Here is a 9,907-nt window from a genome sequence, read left to right as displayed (position 1 = left end):
TGGGGCTGCGGCCCCTCTCTTGGTTTAGAAGCACTTGTACAGCCAGCAAAACCATCCTTGCAGTGCTGGCAGCAGATAGGCTTTCCTGGGATTTACTGTGTATTATACAGACCTTCTTGTAGTGATATTTTTACAGATGCTTTTTGTCTCCCGCCGCTCACCAGTGCCAAGTGGTGTTCTGCAGTGTGATGTCATGTGATACTCTGTTTTGATAACAAAGAGGAGCTGGAAATTAATGCTTAACTCAAACCAGTGATCCTGGCAGTTGTGGCTTGGGTGTGTATGCCAGTGTTTTAATTGGAGCTGGGAGCATGCTTCTGAGTGTACAAAAACATGTAAATGTGGCACATAGCTTAGTAGTGGACCTGGTTAGACTCAGTGGTCTGAGACTTTTCCAGACGTGACAATTCCATGGTTCTGTGACAATCCTGCCTGTCTTTGCCTCCATGCTTGAGGGGGGACAGCTTGCCCAGGCTCCCTTTGGAGGAGGGCGAGTGCAGAGATGAGCTCTGAGGGGAATGCCCACTGCTCTAAGGTTGTGACTGGGTTGTGCTTCTGTTGCTAATGGCTGCTCAGAGTTTGGTTAATAAGAAGCTAAATCGGGGCCCTTCACTGCATTAGCAGCTCTCAAGAACATGAGACAGAAAAGCACAGCTGATGTGAGCCAAAGCAGCAAGGGCTGCTCGGGAGTGTGTGCCTGTGCTTTTGGCAAAGTACTGCCAAAGGGGTGAAGTCTCCTGGAAGATCTTTTGTGAAAGTGGAGAAAATCCTGTCTTCACTCCGTAATCTACCATACATGCTGGAATTGGTGGGAGCTCCCCCCTCTCTTTCACGAGGACTGTCAGGTCCTTCCATCAAATCAGCAAAATCTGCTTTTTCTCGTGTCTTTGAAACTCTTGCATTTAACATAACAGATTTTTGCGACTCTGCTGTTTTCCCTGAGGATGATAATGAGTTGGGCAAGCTTCCCAAGTGGGGGAAAGGGTGCATTAGTCTGGAAACTTTGGGTAGTTTGTCTCTGTTTGATGCTTTTGTATGCAAGTTAATTTCCCCAGACCTCAGTGCTGACAAATATGGATAACGAGGGATAGTGAGTACTACTGTAGCTCTGTTGTTTTTTTTTTTCCCTGGTGCAGCCTAGTTTATCTTCTTTTATCCCCTGAAAGCTATTCTTAGTAAGTGGTTGTTTTTCTTGAATTAAATGAGTGAATAATCACAATTTCATTCACTGTCCTTACATATGTTTAAATATAGTATTAACCTAATCTTCTTACATGCTTTTCCTTCTGCTGCTCCTGAGTTCCTGAAGGAATCAGGTTCACTATTAGTAAGATCTATGAATGAACTTGCCTGGAAATGAAATACTTCTTTTGAGCTTTGGCTTGTGTTTATTGCCAAGATGGTAATTTATTCATATATTTGGACAGCAGCATCATTCCTCATGCACATAACTTGTGTGCTGTCAAGAGAACTTCTTCTGCGTGCAGATTCCTCAGATACAGCCTGTGAGATGGTTTTGTTGTTTTTCTTTTCCCTGCTCGGAAGGGAGAGCGCTGGTTTGGTGGGGAAGCTTTGGTGCTCCATGTTCGGGAGGAGGGAGGGAGGGAGCTCTCCGTGGTGCCGAGCGGGGCCGGGGCCGCGGGGAGGGAGGGACGGAGGGACGGGCTCGTCCTGCCCTCCTGCTCCGGCCACATCCCGCTGCATCACACACCATGCCAACTGGATCCCACAGGTTTTGTACATGTTTTATTAGATAGGATGGGTCTAGACAAACAACTTCAGCAAATATAGCTAGTGTTCTATAACTCTGTCCTGTTGCTTCTCTCGTCCCTGTGTTTCAGATCACGATGGCTAGCTGGGCTTTTTTTTGCAGCCCAGGTAATAGCCAGTGCTACTGGGTAGTGTTCCCGACCCCGCTGATTATTTTCCATCTCCCTTGGCCTCCTTGTATGCTTTTTCTCAGTAGCTCAGTCAGGTTTCAGTCAGCAGCTCAGCTGAAGGTGGCCATGACTCAGTTGGGGCCCCTTGCCCAGCCTGGCTGTGAACACCCCCAGCTTCTCTCAGCATCTGTGATGCCCTTGCTGGCTTTCAGCCTTTTTCAAGTTCAGGGTTCACAGAATAGCCCGTGTTGGAAGGGACCCTCAAGGATTATTGAGTCCAGGGCAACCCCAAGAAGAGCTGTGGCTTGTTCTCCTTTCAATATTTTCTTTCTTCAATCCTTTGTTCTATAGATTTGCTTTCTTTTAAAGTTTGCTTTCCAGACTTAAGCGAGGCTCCCCAATGGCTGTGAGAGCATTTTCTAAGTAACTGCTCTTGATGGCTTTCAGTGAGTGTGGAAGGAACTAGAAGTACATTTGATTATTGTAATAAAAGCTCTGTTGAGGAATATGGCTATTGACTGTTGCTTTCTTGCCAGAGCATCACCTGATCTGCAGGACAGCTTAGCTGAAGCAGGCTGCTTTTAAAGCTGAAGAGAAATAGCCAATATTTTCAAGGTCATAGCTTTTAGAATGCTGTGGTAGAAAGTAGGGAAAGGAATTTTTCTGCTGGTAGCTTTCAGTACAGCAGAGCTCCTCAGCATTATTTATGGCTTTGGCTTGAGTATTTTTGCATCTTCCTGGGTCACAGACCTTCCTTGCTGTCTTCTGGTGTTTTTTTGCCTAGGTTTGGTATCATTTCTGTAGTCCAAATTGGACATAAATTGTAAAAACACAAAATAATGCAAAAATTGTATTAATGGGTATTTTTACATCCAGTGGTACTTAAAATGCATCCAAACACCTCTTGCTCCAGCAATTGTCCTGGCAGCACTGCTAGTGAATACTACTTTAATATGTGTGCAGTGGGGTGGTTTTGAATAAATGACTTTTGGATCTATCTTAGGAGGCTGCTGATGTTCTTACTGCTGGATTTCACCTCCCGGAGCTAAGACTTGGTTTCTTGTAAAGTGCATGTTCACAGTGCATAGGTTATCCCTGAGAGAACAGCCAACTGCCTGCATTTCTGAATCAGTAGCTGCTTCTTTACTTCACAGAAAATGCATGCAGTATGTGCATATATTAAAGATACATGCATATGTATAATACTTTATCTTCAGTACTTTGTCCAGAATAAAACCTTCAGTCTAAAAATAACTATAGTAAAAGGTCACCAAATTCCACTCAACATGGAGTTTTTTTGGCATGTGAACTGATGGACTCTTTGCTTCTGTAGCTGAGCTCTCTTAAGTATTCTTGATGGCCTTAAATGGCTCTTTGTGGTTTTGTTGTCCTGAACCTGAAGGAAATGTTATGTGTTGAATTATTTGCTCCCCTGGGTGTGTGTGCCAGGGGAATGGGGATTTTCCATCCTCTTACCTGGGGCAGGTGCATCACAGGCTGTGCAGAAGCAGTGCTGGTCTCCTTGGAAATCTGCTGCTGCTGTAAAATCTTGGGTGTTTCTCTGGTAGTGTCATCCTTGGACCTTATGGCTGTGCTGCTGTAGGTGTTGGCAGCAGCAGAGACAGAGGAAGGGTGTGGTGGTGCTGCTCCAGGTGTGTGTGTGCCCTGTGGGATGGAGGGATGGCAGCAGGCATCCTGGGTGGCTCCACCTTTGCCTGGAGTGGAAATACAGCTGAGCAGGGAAAACACAGCTCTGGTGTCCAGCAAAATCCCTGGCAAGTGATTTCTTGAGTCCTTCACCCACGTCCCAGGTGAGGGCTGGTGTCGCTTGGATTTGTCATCCTTTCTCCTGGAGTCCTCCTTTCCTTCCCGGCTGCTTGGTGGTGGCACACGTGGGAGGCTGGCAGCTCTGCCCTTCTCCTGGGGCCACCCAGCTGTGCTTTCTGAGGGCTGTAGGGGGATAGATGTGCTTGGGGCTAATCCAGTGTCCTTGCTCTGCCAGCATTTGCAGCATGTATCAATTCTGCCTGAAAAGCATCGACTGTTTCTGGCCTTTGATTCTGTGCTGTGCTCCCTTCCAGCACTGTTTCCCTTTTCTCCTGTATTTGTACAGTCAGACTCTGATTTGTTGATTTGTTCTTCTTGACTGAGCAGCTCTTTAGGGTGCTTCTCTCAAGCTCCCTGTGCCATGTGTCACCCTGTAGTCCTTCTGTTTGCCTTCTGCTGTGATGTGATGCTGGTTTTCAAGGGGTAGCAAAGTTGGGCAGGGTCGTGTTTGCACAGGATTCCCAGAGAAGCTGTGCCTGCTCCATCCCTGGATGTGTTCAAGGCCAGGTTGGACAGGGCTTGGAGCAGCCTGGGATACTGGAAGGTGTTCCTGCCCATGGCAGGATTTGGAATGAGATGAGCTTTAAGGTCCTTTCCAACCCAAACCAGTCTGGGAGTCTATGATCTGCAATTTTCATCACTTATTCATGAATTCTTCCTCTCTAAGTATTTTCAGGTTTGTCTTGCTTTGGGGCTATTTTGTATAAATAACTTAGTAGATAAAATAGGTGTAAGTATTTCAGCTCCCATTTGTTTCCTTTGGCTATCAGCACCAACTTTAATACTCAGCTTTTCAGGTAACCTAACATCATTTGTTATTTATCAATTTTTATCTGAACTCAAAAAGGCTAATGAAAATTAATGTGTGAGTTACCTCCCAGCAACTCAGCCCTTGGGGGGACACATCAAAACTGATGTCTGATGTAGTCTTGAGTCTTGATACACTCCAAGTTTTGATCCAGTTGCCCCCTGATGTGATTTTTGTTCAAGGGGAATCTTATTTGTTCCTGCAACTCCTTCATAGCAGGTTGTAGCCAGGTAGGGATAGATCTCTTCTCTCAGACAGCAGGTGACAGGGCCAGAGGAAATGGCCTCAAGTCGTGCCACAGCAGCTTTAGATTGACTAGTAGGAAAAATTTCTTCACTGGAAGGGTGGCCAGGCACTGGCACAGGCTGCAGTCACCATCCCTGGAAGTGTTCAAAAGGTGTGGATGTGGCAGCTGGGAATGTGATTCAGTTGTGAATGTGGAGGTTCTGTCTTAAGAGCTGGGCTCAATGATCTTAGAGGTGTTTTCCAGCTTTAGTGCTTCTGTGATTCCATGTGTGAGTACCATAGACCACAGGTCCTGAGCACCCTGGTCATGCCAGCATCTTCCCTCTCTCTCACTTTGCTCCTGCCCTATCCAGAATCTTCTGGGTGTTTTCCTTGCTTGTCTTGTCAAACTCAGGGATGTATTACAGTTTCTTGAATACGAAGGTGGTAAGTCCCATTTCTGCACAACGTGGCTGAAAAATGTCTAATATTCTGTGATGGCAAACACTCTGCCCACACACCCGAGCAGTGATGGCATTCAGATTTTACACCACAAGTGTACTTGGTGCTGGGGTTTTTTTGTTTTGTTTTGGGGTTTTTTTTGTTTTTATTTTTTCTTTCTTTAACATAAAATAACTTGCTGTTGAATAACTCAAGGAACTGCTCAGGAAGGGGCAGTTGGAGTCAGTCTTTTGTTAGAGAGATCCCTGACAGCCAGTTGCAGGCCAGATCCTGAGGAAAGCTTCCAGGATCTCAGAAGACTGGTGGGAAGTCAAGGTGCATCAAAAGTTAGCTTCAAGTCCTTCAAATCTGCTCATATTTTTGCAGGAGAAAAGCAGAAATGTGACTGTAAAAGTGAAATGTAACACCTTCATGTTCTTAGAAGTCCAGCAGCTTGTTCTTCCTAAAACATTTTAGGGATGAGACAATGTCAAAATCCTGGAGGTCACCACTACGGAGATGCAGACTGTCAGTGAGACTTGAGTCACAAACATGGGGTGCTTCTAGTTCAGCTTGCTGCTGCCATGCTGTTCTCTGGGACAGCCTCAGAGTTTGCCTCTCTGGAGAAGAAAGCTCAGTCCAAGATGCAGCCGCTGTTATTTCGGCCTCCTGCTGCACTGGGACATTGGTGTCTTTCTTGTCCATTGTGGTGGGGTGAGAGCACCACGTGCCCAGAGTCCTTGCTGTGGTCTGATCCCATCGCTGCATCTCTCCTCTGCAGCCTCCAACTCTGCCCAGAGCACAAAATGAATGTCCATAGAGAAGCTGCAAGAAAACAACTGACCTGGAAATATGTTTTCCAGCTAACCCAGTCCTTTGTTGGGAAAACAGCGTGATTCAGGTTTTTTTCACAGTTTTTAAATTCCCTGTACACGGAGTTCCTGTAAGGTGCAAGTTAAAGCTAAAGGAATAAAGAGCTCTAAAGCTCTTCCACATTACTTGCATAACGTTTATTTTAAAAATAATATGAAACCTGTTAAAAAGGGTGTTGGTGGGTGCACTTGTACAATCCATTATTTTTTCCCCTGGTGTAGTTTGTGCTTTCTGGCATTTTGTGCACAGCAGATGCAGTTTGTGCTGTATCTCCCATGGGGAAGCTTTTGCTGAGCTGCAGGCTGCTGGAGAATGGGAGTCAAGGGATAAATCCACAATTTCCCCTTTGTCCCTGTGGGTCTCCAGCTGGAGTGCTGTGTCCTGGTTTGGGCTCCTCAGCACAAGGAGGACATGGGCCAGTTAGAATGGGTCCAGAGGAGGCCCTGAAGGTGCTCCAAGGTTGGAGCCCCTCTGCTCTGGAGCCAGGCTGGGAGAGCTGGGGTGTTCACCTGGAGGAGAGAAGGCTCTGGGGGACCTTAGAGGCCCTTCCAGTGCATAAAAGGGCTCCAGGAGAGCTGGAGAGGGACTTGAGGCAAGGGCCTGGAGTGAAGGAGAAGGGGGAATGGCTTCCCATTGACAAAGGACAGCTTTAGATGGGATATTGGGAAGAAATTCTTCCCTGTGAGGGTGGTGAGGCCCTGACACAAGTTGCCTAGAGAAGCTGTGGCTGCCCCATTCTTGGGAGTGTCCAAGGCTGGTTGGACAGGGCTTGGAGCAGCCTGGGATAGTAGAAGGTGTCCCTGCCCTGGAAGACATCCCCACTGGTGGCAGGGGCTGGAACAAGATTGTCTTAAGGTCCCTTGCAACCCAAACTGTTCTGACACTCTATGAAATGCACACAATCAGTGGCTGTGTTAAGCCTTGTTTCCAGCTTGTACATTTTACCTTGGTGAACTCGTTCTACTCAATGTGCAGCACTCTCTTCTACTGTTTTATCTTCATCTCAGGGCAATACTGCAGTCAAGTTGCCTCTGGTGAACAAAACTGAAGAAATTTGTTGTCTGGGCTGCATAAGATCTTGTTTCCTGCAGTGATTTGTGTGTGGCTATGTCTTTGCCTCTTGGATCTTTTCAGTAGGGGGGATGGTTTAAATCTCTGTCATGTCACTGGTATTCTATCAGGTGCTGAGAGGTAACACTTGGCCTCTCTTGGTGTCCTGTTTTAAGTCCAGGAATAAGTGACATTGGTTCTTGGGGCTGTAGGCATGGTCTGGGAGCTCCCAGTGAAGGGAGTATCACTTTAGGCATGGCTGAGCACGCACACTTCATCCCACCATTGCTGATTCCCAGTCTGTCTCCCAGCTTTGTCAGCAGTCTCTGTCACTCCAGGAGGCTGGAGGCAGTGGCACAGCCATCCCAACCTGTTTTAAAAGCAGAGGTCTGGGAATAAAGTGCCTTCTTCTGGCACTCCTGCAGCAATAAACTTTGTTTAAGGACTGTGGAGAGTGACTTCCCAGGTACCAGCCAGGGAAAATACACATCCTCAGTGCACAACATAATCTCATGGGTTTGAGCACTGTTAAACTGAGTGATAATTATTTGGCATCTTTTATTAAACATTGATTTCTAAGGCATTTTTCTGAAGACTAATGCTAAGTACAAAGTGTTCACATGAATCTAATCTTTGCCCTAGGACTGAAAACAATTAAATCTGCCTTGTTGTGAAGGCTGGAAAATATTGCTGCTGTTCAAAGGAAGAAAGATTTGCATTCCTCTAGTAGGTGCTGCACATATGTAGAACAAGCTTGAAGGAAGTTTTACAGGTATTTTTTTTTTTTTTTTTATGAAAGGGAATTTTACAGGTGTTTTTTTTAAGCTGAAAACCCTGGTTGATCACTGTAGCATTGAGAAGAGCTTCCAGCAGTTTTATCAAGTTGGTGCAGCAGCATCTGCTCCAAAGTGGGGCATCTTCCAGTGTCAGAAGTGGTCAGTGTGGTGGGATGGGTGTATTATCCTGTCTCTGCTGCTCCTGTAGCCTAAATTCTTGTCCACAATTTGTCTGTAGTAAAAAATAACTTACTTTTCTATTTTAGCTGTTGTCTAAAAGCTGCTAATACCAAACAGAGAAATTACAACTGGCTTCTTAAATTTTGTTGCTTTTTAAAAGCTGCTGCTTAGTCTGGAGGTTGCACTTTTGGACTGTTACAGTTTGACTAATGTTTAAAGCAGCTAAATGAGTAATGTAAATATTTAAACACTAGCTATAGTGACAACATCAACAACGAGATTAAAGCCTGAGCTCCCCTGGAGACATTTATGGTAATTTTGCTCATGTTAATGATTCCTTTGGCTTCAGTCACCTTCTCTTCTAAGGTGACTGCTCTTATCCATGGGATGATCCTGTGAAAAGAGGAGTGGCATTAAAACCTTTAGTTTTGAAATAATGTTGTTTCAGTATAAAAATTTATTATTGAGGCTTTAGGATGCCAAATGTACCAGTACACTAGTGAATATGATTTTTCAAGCATAGGAGATTGCAAAATTTAAAGTTAGAAGTGAAGAGTTTCTTGCTGATACTATGCAAATATGTGAAATTATTTTTGCTGAGAGAATGTTTGGAAAATATTTAACTGTGTTTCTTCCTTAACATTTTTTGGATAATTGTGTGTTTTAGAATAAATGATGAACATACTTTTGTTTGTTTGCTGCAGTAAAAGCTTGGATAATACTTGATGGAGTAGCATTCTCTTTTTTATTTTATCCATGGATTCCTGTTGCTTAATAGCTGTTGAATTTTCATAGCTTTTGAAGTGTCAGTGAACTTTGTTTCAGTGTCCTGTGTACCTGTTTGTAAGTTCCAAAAGAGTTTGTTTAATATCAAGGGAAAGAGAAGCATTTGACAACTTGTATTGTGTATAAACTGTACTTCTTTTTCCAGTTGCAACATACATGTCCTTTTTTTCAATAATTTTTTTCTTTGTGCTGCTCAGTTGCTAGTCCTTCTTAATTTACTTTAGAGATTTAAATGAGCAGCTCAAAAGGGCTATAGGGAGTGTGGGTTGGATTTGGGCTGTTATTTCTTTGATTCAGACTGATAAACTGAAGTAAGTACATCACAGATGTCAAATTGTTTCTTCATGTTTAGATGGAAAATGTTTTCAGAGGAAATCCCAGTTCTGCAGTTGTGCTGTTGAACTGCATTTATAGTTTATGGTGGAGACTCATGCCTGGTGTATGAAAAACCATGCATCAGCAGTTGAGATGCCTCAGCAGATTACTTTGCTTTTTCAACATGTGAGAAGTAAAATAAATAGGAAAGTAAATACAGAAAGGTTGTGTTTTTGTTTTTTTTTTTTTTATCCTGACCACAGGGGTGGTGCTGAGTGCCTCCAGGTTTGGGTGGATTTTGCAGGTTTATGTCTTGAGGTGGTACCTCAGATGTCTGTTGTGATTCTCATTGCCTTGAAATATTTTCAGCTGATCTTTAAAAAGTCAGTATTTGAAAATATTCCTAATTAGCCATCACGTTGTGTTCTTCAGACGATTCTCAAGTATCCTTTGCTGCCCTGGGAGAAATCATGGACAAGTTTCTGAACTTTTTAGGGTAAATAAACTCACTAGTAAGGGACACAGAGTTGGTTTATTGAATTTTTTTCAAGGTAACAGTATGGAGATGCTGTGGCAGAGTGCTGAGCTCCTAGAGGAGCCCCTTCTGGCAGGCTCTCCCTGCAGAAGGTGTTGAGGAAGCATGTCGTGATTTGAACAACCCCAAAATAGCCATTTGTCACTGGACAGAGCCAGGTAGGACATGCTGTAGCTCAGAGCTTTGTTCCTGGCTTTTATAACATAGTGGT

This window comes from Melospiza melodia, chromosome 8, assembly GCF_035770615.1.
Source record: "Melospiza melodia melodia isolate bMelMel2 chromosome 8, bMelMel2.pri, whole genome shotgun sequence".
NCBI lineage: Eukaryota > Metazoa > Chordata > Aves > Passeriformes > Passerellidae > Melospiza > Melospiza melodia.
This window is presented reverse-complemented; position numbering follows the sequence as displayed.